Source organism: Diceros bicornis, chromosome 10 (assembly GCF_020826845.1).
Source record: "Diceros bicornis minor isolate mBicDic1 chromosome 10, mDicBic1.mat.cur, whole genome shotgun sequence".
Lineage (NCBI taxonomy): Eukaryota > Metazoa > Chordata > Mammalia > Perissodactyla > Rhinocerotidae > Diceros > Diceros bicornis.
Window position 1 is genome coordinate 37,122,862 of NC_080749.1, and position 17,425 is coordinate 37,140,286.

The window sequence follows — 17,425 nt, forward strand, 5'->3', positions numbered from 1 at the left end:
CTACTGAAATATAAGAACATCTTGCTTTTGAGGTGTTGGAGGCAAGTTTGTAAAATTTCACAAAAGAGTTAATTGGGACAGCTACCCTTTGGCTGTGCAGGTGTGCCCTTCTTGTCAGATGTCAAACAAGATTATAAGCTCACTTTCATCTCATTACTCACTTAGCCATTCACCATCCATGGCCAAATAAGATATTCTCATTAATGTCAACGCAACTTGTGTGCAGACCAAGTTTGGTATTAGCATTAGATGCAGAATAGCCTTGTCGATAAATCAGTGTGTATACTGCCTCAATAACCGCAATGTAATTTTCAGCATGTCTAATATAGATTTATATCCTTTTATTATATTAAAGAAATACTGAAGGTCTTCTGTATTTTCCTAAGTATTTTTGAAAAATTGTGCCCTTTCCTACATCTCTCTAATTCTGACAGTTCCTGTACATATAAATGGAAAAGACAATTTCTCCTCTAAAAGATGAGATTATATAAATGAATTTATTCTCTTGTTTTCCCTTGGCTATGGCCCACCTACTCGGGGTTCTATTTATAAAGCTAGCTTGGCATGTAATTTGGTTGCCTAATGGAATGGAGGTGAATAACAAGTGGTCCCACTGTAAAATAATCATGTGCAAGATGGATGAAGTAGAATGTTTGGTTTCAAGAATTTCCTGCACTATTAGTCCCTTGGGTAATATATCTTAGCTTCTCCCAGTGCATACTGTGCCACCATTTTGCTGCCCATTTTCAGTTCTTGCAAAATGCACCCATGTGCCAGGCCCAGACTGACATTTCCACATTGATATTTCCTAATAAAACAACAACTGACAAGATACGTTTTTAGCCACAAATACAGCTCCTTCAATGTTGTACTGTGTCAAAATGCTGTGCAGTAAGATGGCATTGTGAGGAGTTACTGCTAATGTATAACACCATGTTACTTCCGTTTTCATTGAAGATAAATGCAACAGTGCCACACAAACCAGCCATTAGCATTCACATTACAGGTAAAGTCTAAGGCTAAGAAATCAGTAAAGATGAAATTTCACTCATTTTAATAAGCCACATGTAGGGTTTTGATGCATAAATTAGTTTGCTCATTCAGCAAATTTAGCGAGGGCTTATTACATGCTAGGTACTAGTTTAGATACTGGAGAAATGGCATTGACAAAAATTCCTGCCCTCATGAGCTTTCGTTCTTATGAATAGGAATGAACACATGTAACTAGTTAAGGTAGTTTATAAATTATACAGAGTAGATCTTGTTTCCTCTTCTTCCTTTTTTTTACGAATTAGATTGTGGGAATACTATTTGCAGAAATTACTGGACAAGATGGAGAAGTGGTGAGGAGCTTGAGATCTAGAATCAGATAAATTGGAGTTTGACTCCTGGCTCTTTCTCTTGAAAGCTCTGACTTTTGGCAAGTAGCTTGAGTTCTCTGAGCCCTGATCTTGATATATGTAAAATAGGGCAAAAGTAGTTGATTGCCGTAAGAATGGAATGAGAAAACGCTTGGAAATTACTTGGCATAGTGCCTGAAGCATAGTTGACATCCAGTAATTGTTCTCTTTATTATTGGTAATAATATTAATTAATGTCTATATTCTCACAGGAAGGCTTGGAGACTGAGCTTCCAGCTTTAAATTCTATAGGAGCTTGATTAACTAAGACTGCTATATGGCATTGCCTCTCAAACTTTAATGTGCATGCAAATCCATGGGGATCTTGTTCAAATGCAGGTTTTTATTAAGTAGATCTGGAGTGGAGCCTGATATTCTGCGTTTCTAAACTCACGGGTGATGCCTGTGCTGTGGCTACTGCTCTGTGGATTATACTCATGTAGCGATGTTATAAAGCACTTTGATTTGACAGTGATGAGAAATAATAAGACCTGGCACTATAGGTCAATGTTAGGATGCAAAGGGTGTGCCTCCAAACAATAGGGGATTTTAATGACCTCAATTGTTGGGGTATATTAATAACACCAAAGAATAGTAAAGGAAACACGCTTATAATGTTTATTATAAAATAAATGTATGTGAGCGGTGGCGTATGCAGAGGGTTGAGAGCCATGGGGAACAGGGATCACTGTCCTCTGGCTGCTGCCTCTGGAGAATTGTCCTAACTACCTTGGATCATAGTAACGAATTTGAACTTGCTGAGATAAGGGCCCCCGAGCCTTTCAATATGGCCTGCCCTACCAGAAACATGTAGCAAAATTGACTTTTATTACCACCTCTATATCTATAACAGTGTATAAAACACATTGGTATGCCTCAATTTTTCATATAATGAAAAATACTGGGTATAACAGTACGTCAAGACCCAACAATCCCACTTCTGATGTATACCCAAGAGAATTGAAAACATGTATGTTCACACAAAAACTTGTACAAAAATGTCAATAACAGCATGTTCATAATAGCCCCAAAGTTGAAATACCCCAAACGTCCATTGATTGATGAATGGATAAACAAAATGTGGTATGTACACACAATAGAAAAGTCATGGAAAAGAATAGAATACAGATACATCCTATAATATGGATTAACTTTGAAAACATTGTGGTAAGCCAGACACAAAAGGCCACATATTATGTGATTTAATTTATATAAACTATCCAGAAAAGGCAAATCCATAAAGACAAAATAGATTAGTGGTTGCCAGGGGCTGTGGGAAGGGGAGAATATGGAGTGACTGCTGATGGGTAGGGGATTTCTTTTTGGGGTGATAAAAATCTCCTGGAATCAGATAGTGGTGATGATTGTGAAGCTCTGTGAATATACTAATAGTCATTGGATTTAACTCCTACAATTGGTGAATTTTGTGGTATATGAATTATATATCAATAAAAATGCAAAAAAAAATTATATCAAATCCCAGATGCCACGGCAGCTGGACACCTACCAAAAAAATACTTGAAGACTTCACCCTTATTCTTTAATTGTGATTTAAAGAGCCCAGGTTCACCATATAGGTCAGTGGTAAATTGAAACTAGAAATAAATTCTTCAACTCAAGACGTGGAGTCTATTTCCCCAGTCGCTGAAACTGGGATGGCCTTGTGGCTTGCTTTGTCTAGTAGAATGTGGCAGAAATGATGTGTGAGAGCTCTAAGCCTGGACCTGAAGAGCAATTGTCGCTTCCACCCTTGCTTTCTTGGAAAACTACAGGCATATGACCGAACATGAGAAAGAAAAAACGTGGGGAGAACAGTTTCAGCTTTCCTAGCTGTCGCAGCTGGAGGCTCAAATACAAGAATGGGCTCAGCAGAGACAAACTTTCCATGCAGACCCCAGTCCAAATTGCCTACCCATGGAATCTTGAGCAAATAAATGATTATTGTTTTAAGTCAAGAAATTATGGGGTTGTTAGTTCCACAGCAAGGTGTTATTTGCTGGGTTAACTACCATTTCTTAACAGGACTTCATTGATGACTACACTAAAAACAAGAAAGACTAAAATATCCGGCAGCGTCTGACCAGAGTTTTTTTTTTATATCCTCTTTACATCCTCCTTTCCCTCTCTAACCTTGTTTTTTCAAGACCTTTCTATCTCAGTCGTCTTCTGAATTAATAAAGGCCTGACCTCTAAGAGACCACAGCAATCTTTAAAAGACTTCATGGGATAGGTCCAAATGGGCACCTGGTCTTGTGCCAGAGAGAAGGATCTTGACTGAAAGACCTGGAGGTCATTCCTTTTCTGCTCCCCGTTTCCTAGAATACCATTTAAGAGCCTAGCTCTACAAGATGCCAGCTAGCTAGTGGCAAAGTGATTTCTCAGTTTATTTTCTGAGTTATCTTTGTATATATTTGCATGTTGACAATGTATAAAAGCAGTCTTGGTAACTGATTGATCTCTTAACTTTTGATTTAGCCCTTAAGGTCTGCAGAGCAGTGTTCACTGGTTGTTGGGGCATTCAGTAGGTATCACTATTAATGCCCACTACTATTGCCATCTCTAACAACAGGCACTTCTTGAGTGCTCAGCATGTGTAATGAACGTTATCTACATCCAAGCTATTCTCCAAAGACTTTTATCATTGGTGATGCTCAACTTTATACAACTTATATAATTCCTTATCTTCAATGACAATTCCTTGAATATATCAAACAACAATTGATATATAAGTGAGTAAACTATCTAGTTATTCAATCCATTTAACAAATATTTATGGAGTGACTATCAGGTCTTGGCAATTTTCTAGACACTGGGGATGCAGCAATGGGCAAGAAGTTCCTGTTTGCATGGAGAATATACTCTAATGGGGAGGGAGCAATAAAAATTAAATCTATAGATTATAAGATATGCCAGATAGTGATAAATACTATGGATAAAAATAAAGCTGAGAGGTTCTAGAGAGGCCTGTTGGGTGGTATGTTGCAATTTTAATTAGAGAAGTCAAAATGCAATGCAGGCCCAACAAAACCTTGACCAACCCAAAGGGGTCTGTGGAGCAAATATAGCCCATCAGAGTTGCTTCACATCAGGCCAAAATGACTACTCCTTTCTATACCTGCTTTGCTTAGTCATCAGGTGCAGGTGAGGTGACTTTTGCACCTGAGGCAGATCGTGGAGGAGTGACAACAGGAGGCTGCCTGCTAACCACACTCTCTACATTTGGGTAGCAATTTCCTCATTGAAAGAGGATCCAGGTGGTGCATCATGTTTACCCCAAAAGGCAATAGAACATTTGGGCAGAGGAGTGATGAGATATGGCTGACATCACAAAACAATCACACTGGCTTCAGTGTTGTGAATAGACTATAAGGAGACAAAGGAACCATTAAGGAAGACAGAGGCTGAGTGAAAGAGACAGGGTAGAAGATTATTGCAATACAGCTGAGATGTGATCATGGCTTAGACCAAGGTGTCAGCAATGAAGGTGGTAAGGAGCAAAATTCTGAATGGATTTTGAAGCTCGTGCTGACAATGCTCACTGATGACTATCAGATATGAGAAAAAGAGAGCAATCAAAGATAACTTTAAATTTTGGGGGGCTGAGAAACTGGAAAAACACAGTTTCCATTGCTGAGATAAGGAAGTTTGTGAGAGGGTTATCAGGAATTTGGTTTGGGACACCAGTTTGTGATGTCCCTTATATGTCAGAGTATAGATCTTGGCTGGTAGTTGGACATACAATTCTGTAGGTCAGGGCATAAATGTAGGCTGCAGATATAAGTTTTGGAGTCACTAGCATAGAGATTACATTTAAAGGCATGAACTGACTGAATCATCAAGATAGTGAGGGCCGGCCCCGTGGCTTAGCGGTTAAGTGCGTGCGCTCCGCTACTGGCGGCCCGGGTTCAGATTCCGGGCATGCACCGACGCACTGCTTCTCCAGCCATGCTGAGGCCGCGTCCCACATACAGCAACTAGAAGCATGCGCAGCTATGACATACAACTATCTACTGGGGCTTTGGGGGAAAAAAACAAAAAGGAGGAGGATTGGCAATAGATGTTAGCTCAGAGCCGGTCTTCCTCAGCAAAAAGAGGAGGATTAGCATGGATGTTAGCTGTGTTTGTTCCTCCCCCCCAAAAAAAAAAGATAGTGAGTGTAGACAGAAGAGAGAAGTGTAAGGATTGAGCCCTGGGGTGCTGCACTATGTATTGTTTGTTGGAGTTGAGGAAGAATCAGCAATGGAACCTCAAAAGGAGAGGCTACTGTAGTAGAAAAATATCTAGGAGAGTGGGAGATCCTGAGGGCCAAATGAACTAGTCTTTCAAGGAGCAATGGTCAACTATGTCCAATAGGTCAAATGTTTCCAATAGGTCAAATTCCAATGGAATTTTTTATGGAAACAGACAAAAGAGTCCTAAAATTCTTATGGAATCACAAAAGACCTTGAAGAGCCAAAGCAATCTTGAGCAAGAAGAACAAAGCTAGAGGCATCACATTTCCTGATTTCAAACGATATTACAAAGCTATAGTGATCAAAACAGTATGGTACTGGCATAAAAACAGACACATAGACCAGTGGAACATAGTCGAGAGCCCAGAAATAAACCCATGCATATATGGTCAACTAACATTTGACAAGGGAGCCAAGAATACTCAATGGGGAAAGAACAGTCTCTTCAATAAATGGTATTGGGAAAACTGGATATTCATGTGCAAAAGAATGAAACTGGACCCCTATCTTACAACACTCACAAAAATTAACCTGAAATGAATTAAAGACTTAAAAGTGAGCCCTGAAATATAAGACCAATAGAAAAACACATTGGAAAAAGGCTCCCTGACATTGGTCTTAGCAATGATTTTTTGGATATGGCATCAAAAGCACAATCCACAAAAACAAAAATAAACACATGGGACTACATCAAACTAAATGCTTCTGCATAGCAAAAGAAATGGTGAACAAAGTAAAAAGGCAACCTACAGAGTGGGAGAAAATATTTGAAGACCGTATAACTAATAAGGGGTTAATATTCCAAAATATGTAAAGAACTCATACAAGTCAAGAGCAACAAAGCAAATAACCCAATTAAAAATGAGCTAAGGACCTGAACAGACATTTTTCCAAAGAAGACATATAAATGCTAACAGGTACATGAAGGGGACTCAACATCACTGATTATCAGGGAAATGCAAATCAAAACCACAATGAGATATCACCTCACAGCTATTAGGATGTCTGTTATAAAAAAAAAAAAAGAGATACCAAGAGCTGGTGAGGATGTGGAGAAATGGAAACTTTTGTACACCGTTGGTGGGAGTGTAAATTGGTATAGCCAGTGTGGAAAACAGTATGGAGGTTCTTCAAAAAATTAAAAATAGAACTACCATATGGTCCTGCAATCCCACTTCTGGGTATATATCCAAAGGAAATTAAATCACTATCCTGATGACATATCTTCACCCCCGTGTTCATCACAGCATTATTTGCAATAGCCAAGACATGGAAACAGCACAAGTGTCCATGGACAGATGAAAGGATAAAGAAAATGTGGCATATGTTTACAATTAAATATTATTCAACCATAAAAAGGCAGGAAATCCTGGGGCCGGCCCGGTGGCGCAGGTGGTTAGGTGCGCGCGCTCCGCTGCGGCGGCCCGGGGTTCGCTGGTTCGGATCCCGGGCGCGCACCGACGCACTGCTTGGTAAGCCATGCTGTGGCGGCGTCCCATATAAAGTGGAGGAAGATGGGCACCGATGTTAGCCCAGGGCCGTCTTCCTCAGCAAAAAAGGAGGAGGATTGGCGGATGTTAGCTCAGGGCTGATCTCCTCACAAAAAAAAAAAAAAAAAAAAAAAAAAAAAAAAAGGCAGGAAATCCTGCCATTTGTGACAACATGGATAAAACTTGAGAGCACTCTGCTAAGTGAGATAAGTCAGAGAAAGACGAATACTATATGATTTCACTTATATGTGGAATCTAAAAAAACTTAAACTCAGAACAGAGACTAGATTGGAGGTGCCAGGGGTACAGGTGGTGGTGGTAAGGAAAATGGGTGAAGGTTGTCAAAAGGTACAAACTTCTAGTTATCAAATGAATAAGTTCTGGGGCTGTAATGTACAACATGGTGATTATAGTTAACAATACTGTATTGTAAACTTGAAAGTTACTAAGAAAGTAGATTTTCAAACACACACACGAAGGGGTAACTATGTGAGGTGATTGATGTGTTAATTAACCTTATTGTAATCATTTTGCAACTTATACATATATCAGATAATCACATTGTACACCTTAAACTTACACAATGTGATATGTCAATTATCTCAATAAAACTGGAAAAAATATTTCTGATAGGTCAAATGAAATGGTGATTAAAATTTACCACTTATTTTAAAAACATGGATGTTATTTATAGACATTTAAAAGTTTCAGTGGAGCGATGTGGCTAATACCTACTTAAATGGATTCAAAAAAGAATGAGAGTTGACTTGAAGGTAGGAAAGAAGACAACTCTTCTGGGAAGATTTGCTATCAAAGATAGAAGAAAAACAAGGCAATAGATAAGGAAAATGTCGGCCAAAAACTTTTTTAAAATGAGAGAAATTTCAACACATTTATTTGTTGATAAGAATGACCCAGTAGAGAGGAACAAATTGAAGATGCAGAAGAAGGAAAAGACAATTGCAAGAGTGATGTTCTTGAGCAGAGGAGAAGAGAGGATCAAATGCACAGGAGTAACAATGCTGATGTAAAAATAGCAAAGAGGGACAGTTCCTTCATGTCAGGAGTGTAGTCAGGGTTTACAGACCCAGATGCAGATAGGTGAGCAGTCATGGTGGCGGGAGCTGGTGCAGGTCATCTAACTGCTTCCGTTTATTTTTTCCTCAGTGAAATTGGAATCAAGGTCATCAGTGAGAACAAGGAGGTAGAAGGAGGTGTTGGAGGTTGAGGACAGAAGCAATGGTATAAAATTATTTTCTAGGAAGTGGAGAAACCATGGTTGAATAATTGTTGGATTGAGAGTATTAAAAGGAGTAAGCTAGAAAAACAATGAAACAGAGGCCAGTGAGTAGGATGCTGGAAACTAAGACATAGAGGTTATGTTTATTGGTAATAAACAAGTCTAGATTGTGATCATGTGTGTGAAATTGAGTGTAAAGTTCTTTGGAAGAGAATAGGTCAATGAATGCCTGGACCATTTGCAGGATGTTAAAATTATCAAGAAATATGATAAGAATATTCCTGGGAGGTATGAAAGTGATTGTGGAGCTTGTCAAGGAATGAGGACAGGCCACCCTAATGGTCTAGTTTGAATGTATAAGATTAAAAACTGGGTTTTAGGGAGGAGAAAGTGTAACGGTCTGGAAATGGCAAGTACCAGGATGATAACCACCCGCTTCCAGGGTTAAGGGGATGAAGGGCTGCAGGATGAAAGAGGCTGTACTTGAGAAGGTTCAGGTGAAGCAGTGCCCGCAGGCGAGAGGCAGGCTCCAGACAGAGCAGACAGGTGAAGCAGGCTTCCAAAGATTCAGAGGATACAGGAGGCTTTGCTGAGGATTGACTGCAAGTTCCCCAGGCCACTCCACGTCTCCCCAGGTTACCCAAGTTGGGGAATGGGCTAGCTGCTGTGTCTTCTAAGAACAAGCTTTGAAAAATCCGAGTTCTGGGATACCCTCAGTTTAAAAGAAAACAAAACGTGGTCAGTTGCCTCAAATATGGTATTTGGTGCTACCCAAGTGAGAAACCCAATGGTGACAGCAGCTATTTATGTATGCTTCAGTCATGCAGTTTCTTCTCTCCTTCACTCTGCGTTTTTGTGATGCATTTTTCTGAAGCATATTTGAAGGAAATGCATCTGAAGTTTAAACGAGTTCCTTACAATATAGACCAGGCACTGTGTTGAACCACATATCATTAATGTTTAAGAAAAGGGCTTTTACCAAAACTGGAAGCCTGGGCTGCTGTGTGCACGTCCATACACACACACATCACATAAACCGTGTATACGAACTGTCTTTTTGTGTGCCTTATTGGAGAATCTAAGTGACATTTTTACCCTATGTTAATTCCTAACTTTAATCAAGTCAGCCTAGTATTTTTACGTGGTGTCCTATGCTTTCCTTTTATAATCCTTTTACAAAATGTGAAATTATTGCTTGTGTGTGAGTATGAGAGAAATAGACTGTGTGTGTGTGTGAGAGAGAGACTGAGAGAGAGCGTTTATTTAACATTTGTTTCCTCATTGGAGTATAAACTCTTAGAACAAGTAGAGATTGATCTGTAACCCCAGGTATAACATATCACCTAGCCCATAGTAGATACTCAATAATATTTGGCTGAATAATGAAAAAAATGATTAAACTCTGTGGTGCCTTTCAAAAAGCAATTCATTTTATGGGTTCTATAGCTTGTATGGGTACAGCAGAGAGAAGCCTATATCGTTCTCCTGTCTGGGTCTGTTTGGGCTGCTATAACAAAATACCACAGACCAGGTAGCAAATAACAAAAATTTATTTCTCACAGTTCTGGAGCCTGGAAGTTCAGGATCAAGGTGCCAGCAGATTTGGTATCTGGTGAGGGCCTGCTTTCTGGTTCATTTTTGCTGTGTCCTCACTTGGGGGAGGGGGAAACGGCATTCTCTGCAGCCTCTTTTATGAAGGCACTAATCTTATTTCTGAGGGGTCCATCCTCATGACCTCATCACCCCCGAAAGGCCCCACCTCAAAGTACCATCACACTGGGGACTAGGTTTTCAACACATGAATTTGTGGAGGACATAGACATTCAATCTATAGCATCTCCTAAATATATTTTGCGTCATCTTGGTTATAATTTTATTAATGTGAAACAGAAACTTCAATTTTAGATAATAAAAATAATAATAACAGACACTGATTAAGTATTTATTATATACCAGGCATTATTCTAAGCACTTTACTTGTAGTCATTAATTTGATTCTCATGACACCTGCATGAGGTAGTTACCATATTATTCCATTTGCACATGGGGAAACTGAGACATAAAATATTAAGAACCTAAGTGCCCATCAAGGGACGAATGGATAAAGAAGCTGTGGTATATATACACAATGGAATACTACTCAGCCATAAGAAACGATGAAATCCAGCCATTTGTGACAACACGGATGGACATTGAGGGTATAATGCAAAGTGAAATAAGTCAGAGGGAGAAGGTCAAATACCGTATGATTTCCTTCATTAATTAGTAGATAATAACAACAATAAACAAACACATAGGGACAGAGATTGGATTGGTGGTTACCAGAGGGGAACGGGGGAGGGAGGAGGGTGAAAGGGATAATTCAGTACATGTGTGTGGTGATGAGTTGTAATTAGTATTTTGGTGGTGAACATGATGTAATCTATGCAGAAATAGAAGTACAATGATGTACACCTGAAATTTTTACAATGTCATAAACCAATGTTACTGCAATAAACAGAAAATTAAAAAAAAAAAAAAGATTCGAACCTTTGGAAAGGGGCAGTGTTGAACAGCTAGACCTTAACTGCCTATGCTCTTAGCTGCCTTGTTATAGCTCTTCTAAATGATTGTTCTTAAGGACAGATTTAATTTTCTTTAATTTATAATTCAACCAATTACAGTATTAAAATAAAGGAGAGAGATGACTATTGCATAAGATTATAAGATTATTATTGGCATATAACTTATTTGAATATTCATGAATTCAATGCATTAAACACAGCATAATGTCTTTGCCTAAAGCTGGGGAAAATAAATTTATTGTGAAAGGACAAATACCACTATAAATTTTTATTATAAAAGTTGCAAATGCATTATGATTCTTTGTCATCCTAATATCTCTTTCTGCAATTATAGTGAAATAACTTTTTCTCAGTCAAGTGCTTCCACATATTTTCAATATTTTTCATTCCTTATTCTCTTTTCATAGATGGTGATGCTTGAAATTATATAATGACTTTCTAGGTTTTCAAAATTAGGCCACGTAAGGATGAAGAATTATATATGATAGCCTAGTGAAACAATTTCTATTATATTTAAAGGTTAGACTGTTCTAATTAGAAAAAAATGACAGTAAGATGCAGTTTAAATTAAAAGAAATTTTTACATCATTTAAATGTCTGCTTCCCCATTAGACTATAAACTTTATATCCTTTACACATCAGAAAAAATCTTATGAAATTTAAAATGAATATTCTATAGTGCATATATGATCATGGTTCAGATACTGTAAAATATATCTTTAAGCAAATAATATCATTTTCATAATATAATTTTATAAATTTTTCCCTGAAGATGTAATACTTTTGAAAAGGATTTGTGTGCTAACCTTTATTTTATTTTTTTTAATTTATTTATTTTTTATTTTTTGTGTGTGAGGAAGATCAGCCCTGAACTAACGTCTGTCGCCAATCCTCCTCTTTTTGCTGAGGAAGACTGGCCCTGGGTTAACATCTGTGCCCATCTTCCTCCACTTTATATGGGACACCACCACAGCATGGCCAGACACGTGGTACATCAGTGCGTGCCCAGGATCTGAACCCTGGGCCGCCGCAGCGGAATGCACACAGTTAACTGCTATGCCACTGGGCTGGCCCCTGTGCTAACCTTTATTAATTCCGCCATTTTCTCAATCTCCTTTGCAGGCTTCATTTGTCTTTACCCAAGTACACAGTATGTAATGAAATTGCTCATGACTGTCCTACATCCTCTTCTTTCTCAAGCTATACTGTGAGAACTCAAATGTTTTCAAAGCCAGCAGGTACTGCAAACGTGTTGAGGCCTGGTAGAAGAGAGGGAAAACTGTTGAACAGGAAATTGCATACAATATCTAAATATTCCTAAATTCAGAAAACTTTGAAACATTTGGCTGGTAAAAATCAGTCAACCTTCCCTGTTGGCTTGATTCAGCTCATTGAGTGTCCTGCTCTCTACTATCTCCTTTTAGGAAATCTCATTTATGCCTCTGACCTCATTTACCAGCTGGATAATGACTCTCAGATTTCCAGACCTTTCTTGGAGCTACATTTTTTTGTGCGTGGTGAGGAAGATTGGCCCTGAGCTAACACCTATTGCCAATCTTCCTCTTTTTCCTTGAGGAAGAGTGGCCCTGAGCTAACACCTGTGCCCATCTTCCTCCGTTTTACACGTGGGTTGCCGCCACAGCATGGCTTGATGAGTGGTGTAGGTCTGCGCCCAGGATCTGAACCTGTGAACCCAGGCCACTGAAGTGGAATGTGCTGAACTTGACCATTACACCACTGGGCCTGCCCCTGAGCTACATATTTTTATATCCATTTCCCCATTTGACATTTCCAATAAAATATCCTGTATTCAACAGATCTTAGACCAAACATCTCCAAACCTAGTTTTGTTCACATGTTCCCCATTTCCACAAATTGGCCCCCACCCACTCAACTGCAAACAAGACATCTAGAGGTTCCTTGACAACTCCCACTGCCTAACCTCGCTTCATCCCTTCCACCTTCTCTCTATCTAATCCTTTACCAAGGCTGTTGATTACACCTTCTTAACATGTCTCTTGGGCCTTCTCTTCACCTTCACTGCTGCCAACTTTGTTTCATTTTCTATTATTTCATTCTGGGACACCCATTTACAATCTTTCCATCTATTCAGCTTTCTCTGCAATTCATTCTCCATACTAAAACTAGAGTCATCTTCTTAAAAAATAAATCTGATTTAATTACTCCTCTGCTTAATATCCTTCAATGGCTTCCAATTGCTCTTAAAATCCAAACTTCTTAATGTGGCTACAGAGTTCTTTCCAGTTAGGCTTCCTTCATTCTCACATTTTGTCTAGCCTCATTCTCCCCTTAGTTCTTGCACTATACCCCAGCTGGCCTCCTGTAGCAGCAACTTTACTCCTTCAGTCCCCTCTGCCGGGAAAGTTTCTGCTGTACCAACTTTGCCCAGAGCACACTTTTCTTCCTTCAAGCCTCAGGTAAGTGTCATTCCCTAGAAAAGCCTTTCCTGAACCCCCCAGCCTGGAAAAGGATTCCCTTGATATATACTCACGCAGAAACTTACGTCTTTCCTTACCACAGCTTGTGATTCTGTGTTCATCACGTTCATCAGTACGATTATCTGGTAAAAGCCTCTCTCTCTTATTTGACTATAAGCTACAGCAGAGCAGAGTTTTTCTGCCTTTGCTCAGAGATTACATGCACCATAAATATTTTTGAGTGAACAGATGTTTAAATACATAAAAGTATAACCTAATACTCAGTGCAACTAGTCCTTAGAAAGATTTTCAACGTAGAAAGACTGTAGGAACACCTAATGAGCGTCTGAGCTCCTCAGGTGTTTACTGTTTGGGGATGCTGTTATTTCCACTGCTCTGCTTGAGCCTGAGGCAACTCCATATTTCCTCAGTGGGCAGAGTTTGCAGATAGACCTAACTGGGGATTGCTGAGAACAGAGCTCGCAGCAGCTTGTGAGGAGTTGTTCTGTCATTTGTAATAGCTCCTCCAGCTGCAGCCCACATACCTTAGAGATGGCATCATAAACATCCACTGTTGACCTCCTTACTGTGGTTTCTAACACTGGTTTGTACTTTAAGTAGCAAATTGACTTCTGGTGTCTTCCCCTTCCCAAGGTCCTCTGTAGGTTGACATAATGTTGTCCTATTGTTTTCAACAATAATCCTGAGACAGGTGCAGGAGCAATCAACTATCTTCAGGTAATAACCCTCCCCAAATGGGAGAATAATTCTATAGTATTCCTGTATGTGGATACCTTCTGTTAAAATATATTGGTTGTATATTTCTCAAATCATGTGTTACAGCTACAATGACAAATAATAAACTCTTTCAGGTCAGGTGATCATCCATTTCCCAACAGACCAATGCAGTGTTTTGAACACAGTGGAAATTTCATAAATATAGGCGTCTGAAAAGTTAGGAACAATGGCCAATTACACCAATAAGATATGATAGTCTGTCTGGGAAGACTGATATCTTGGCATATAGAAATTTCATTATATTTTTCAGTGACAAAAATGAATATTAGCAACTTTGAAAACCTTACATATATTCCTTTGTTTTCAGGAATATATTAAGGCAAATCCCAAGCATTATGTTATTTCACTCATAAATACATGAGTATGCATCTCTAGTGAATAAAGACATTTATTTTTGTAATATAACTACCATTATTACAGATAACAAAATTAACAATAATTCCCTACTTCTATTTAATACCCAATTTACATTGAAATTTTCCTAATTGCCTGAAAGATATCTTTTTACAGTTGGTTTGAATACGGATCCAAGCAAGATACCACATTTCTTTTGATTTTTCTGTCTCTTAAGTGTCTTTATGCTCTAACAATCTCCCCTCCTTTTTTTCTTCATGCCACAGGTTTTTTTGTGTGTGTGTGTGAGGAGATCATCCCTGTGCTAGCATTTGCCAATCCCCTTCTTTTTTTGCTGAGGAAGACTGGCCCTGGGCTAACATCCGTGCCCATATTCCTCCACTTTATATGGGACACTGCCACAGCATGTCTTGCCAAGCAGTGCGTGCGCGCCGGGATCTGAACCGGCGAACCCCGGGCCACTGCAGGGGAGCGCGCGCACTTAACCGCTTGCGCCACCGAGCCAGCCCCTCTTCATGCCACAGTTTTGCTGAAGAAATCGAGACATTTATCCTGCAGAATGTCTAATACCCTGGCTTTGGTTGCTTGTTTCCTTGTACCATTTACCATGTCTCACTATCTTCTATATTTCTTATAAAATCATAGTAATATATATAGAGAGAATTAGATTCAGATTCAATTATTTGACAAGACATCCTCAGGCTGTGCTCTGTACTTCCTAGTGCAGCACATTAGGAGGCACAAAATGCCTGCTTGCTTCACTTTTTTGAAGGCTTATGTTTAAGTAGTAACAGCCTGATTTCTTCATTAAAAGATTCCCATCAACTTTTTACCTAGTAATTTAAAAATCCATTGATTATTACCCCTAACCTTTATTTAATTAGAGTTTGAAAAATGGTGGTTTTCTAATTTTATCATTTTATCTGCATTTATTAGCTGTAACTCTTCTCTAAAGAATTTACTTTATTTGGCTAACTCTTTCAACAAGATGAATAGAATGTTTTGATTTTTCTTTTTTCTTAAAAAGATCAATTTTTAAGCTAAGTTGTATTCTTGGAAATTTTGTTTTATCTAATCAGTTTTTAAAATATCATTTCTTACAGGTTTTACTATATCAGGTGTTTCAATCCATTGCAATCTTTATCCTCTTTCCTGCTCAATTTCATGTAACTTAGGCCAGTGGGATCCCATCAAGTAGACTCCTATAACCTTTAGACATGATGCCTTAGGACTTCCTTGTACATTTTCTACCCCAGACCTTGTATTAGCCGTTTCTCCAAAGAGCACTAGTTCCTCTTAGTGGGAAATAATGTTTGGAGACCACAATCTGGGCCCTAAAGGTATTCTTTGCTGGTGAGTTGACATTGTTTTTAGGCCTTTCCAATGGACCAAGCTAGAAGATATACATGTTTTAAGGGAAAAATTTCAAGTGTGTGTAGAGGTTTTATATTCAAATGCATAACTACAAGGTTCATGCTTCTATTGATTCACAAACTTGTAGACCACTCCAGGTTCGTAGGTGGTTAAAAAAAAATTCACCCATGTTTTCTAGTACTTTTATAATTAATTATTTTTATTTTGAGATCTCTGATTCACTTGGAATTTATGCTAGTACACAACATAAGGAATGGATAAAATTTTATAAATTTTCCTATGCTTATCCAGTTGTCCTGAAACCATTTATTAAAAATCTGTCTCCCATTGAGTTGACACTTTTATCATTACTAAATTCTACCTATGTATGATCCTATTTTGGATACTCTATTTACGTTCGTTGATCTTTCAGTTTATTAGTGAAATAATAAGATGCTGTTTAAATTAGGGAGGATTTAAAGTGTTTTAATTTTAGATATGATAATTTCCTACACTGCATACTTTTTCAGGCTTTCCTTGCTGACTTTGTTTGTTTATTCTTTTTTATGAACTTTTTAATCAACTTGTCTTGCTCCAAGGAAGAACATCATGATATTTTTATTGGGATTGACTACATTTACAAAATTAACTTGGAATTGACACCTTTATGAAGTTGAATTTTCATACTCAAGAATAAGGTATGCATTTCCATTTGATCGTATATCTTTTGGGTCTTTCATGAGTATCTATATTTTCCCTCATATCTTTTATTGTACTTTTAAACATTTATGCCTAAATACATTATTACCATTATTATTATTATTATTTTATTGTAGAGTCCTCATTTCCATTATATCTTTTAAGTGGTTATTGCTCCTTCTTATAAATGCTAAGACTATTGATGTGAGGATGTTATATCCTGTCACTTGACTAAACTCTTACTGTTTGTAGCAGGTTCTCGTTGATTCTTTGGGTTTTCTAATTCTAATATTATAGTTTCTGCATATGAGGATAATCTTTCTTCCAAATTTTTATGCCGTATGTGTGTGTGTATATATATACACACACACTCACATACACACACACACACATATATACACACACATATATATATATATATGTGTGTGTATATATATCTCCATCCACCCAATTGGGCTAGATAATACCTCCAATTTAATGGGAAATGCACCTGAAGATGCTAGGTACACTTGTCTTCTTCCAGACTGTCTTTGTAATGCTGCTAGAATATCTCCATTAATTAAGTGTTGACTTTTGAATTGGAGAAATACGAATTTTATTATATTAAGGCAATTTCTGTTAATTATTAATTTAATGAATTATGTATTTTCTTCTTAGATCTACTAATGTGTATTATATTAAAAGTTTTCAAAATTTTGAATCAAACGTACAGAATAACAATATTTTCAACAATTGTATGAAAAACTCCTGTTTTCCCATTACCAGTATTCATCAATTTTTTATAGTTTTCCCCCTTTGTTTATCATTCTCCTTTTCTCTCTCCCTGTCTCCCTCTCTGTATACATATATGTGTGTGT

The 17,425-nt window shown here is 38.0% G+C and overlaps 1 protein-coding gene across 2 annotated transcripts in view; it reads left to right on the forward strand.

Annotated features, from left to right (window-relative positions):
- Positions 1-16,472: 16,472 nt before the first annotated feature.
- GALNT13 (polypeptide N-acetylgalactosaminyltransferase 13) overlaps positions 16,473-17,425 on the forward strand; it is a 666,195-nt gene continuing 665,242 nt past the window's right edge. For both annotated transcript variants that reach the window (XM_058548993.1, XM_058548992.1), the window contains exon 1: positions 16,473-16,567. The gene's annotated coding sequence lies outside the window, so the exon portion shown is untranslated. The remainder of the gene's footprint in view (positions 16,568-17,425) is intronic.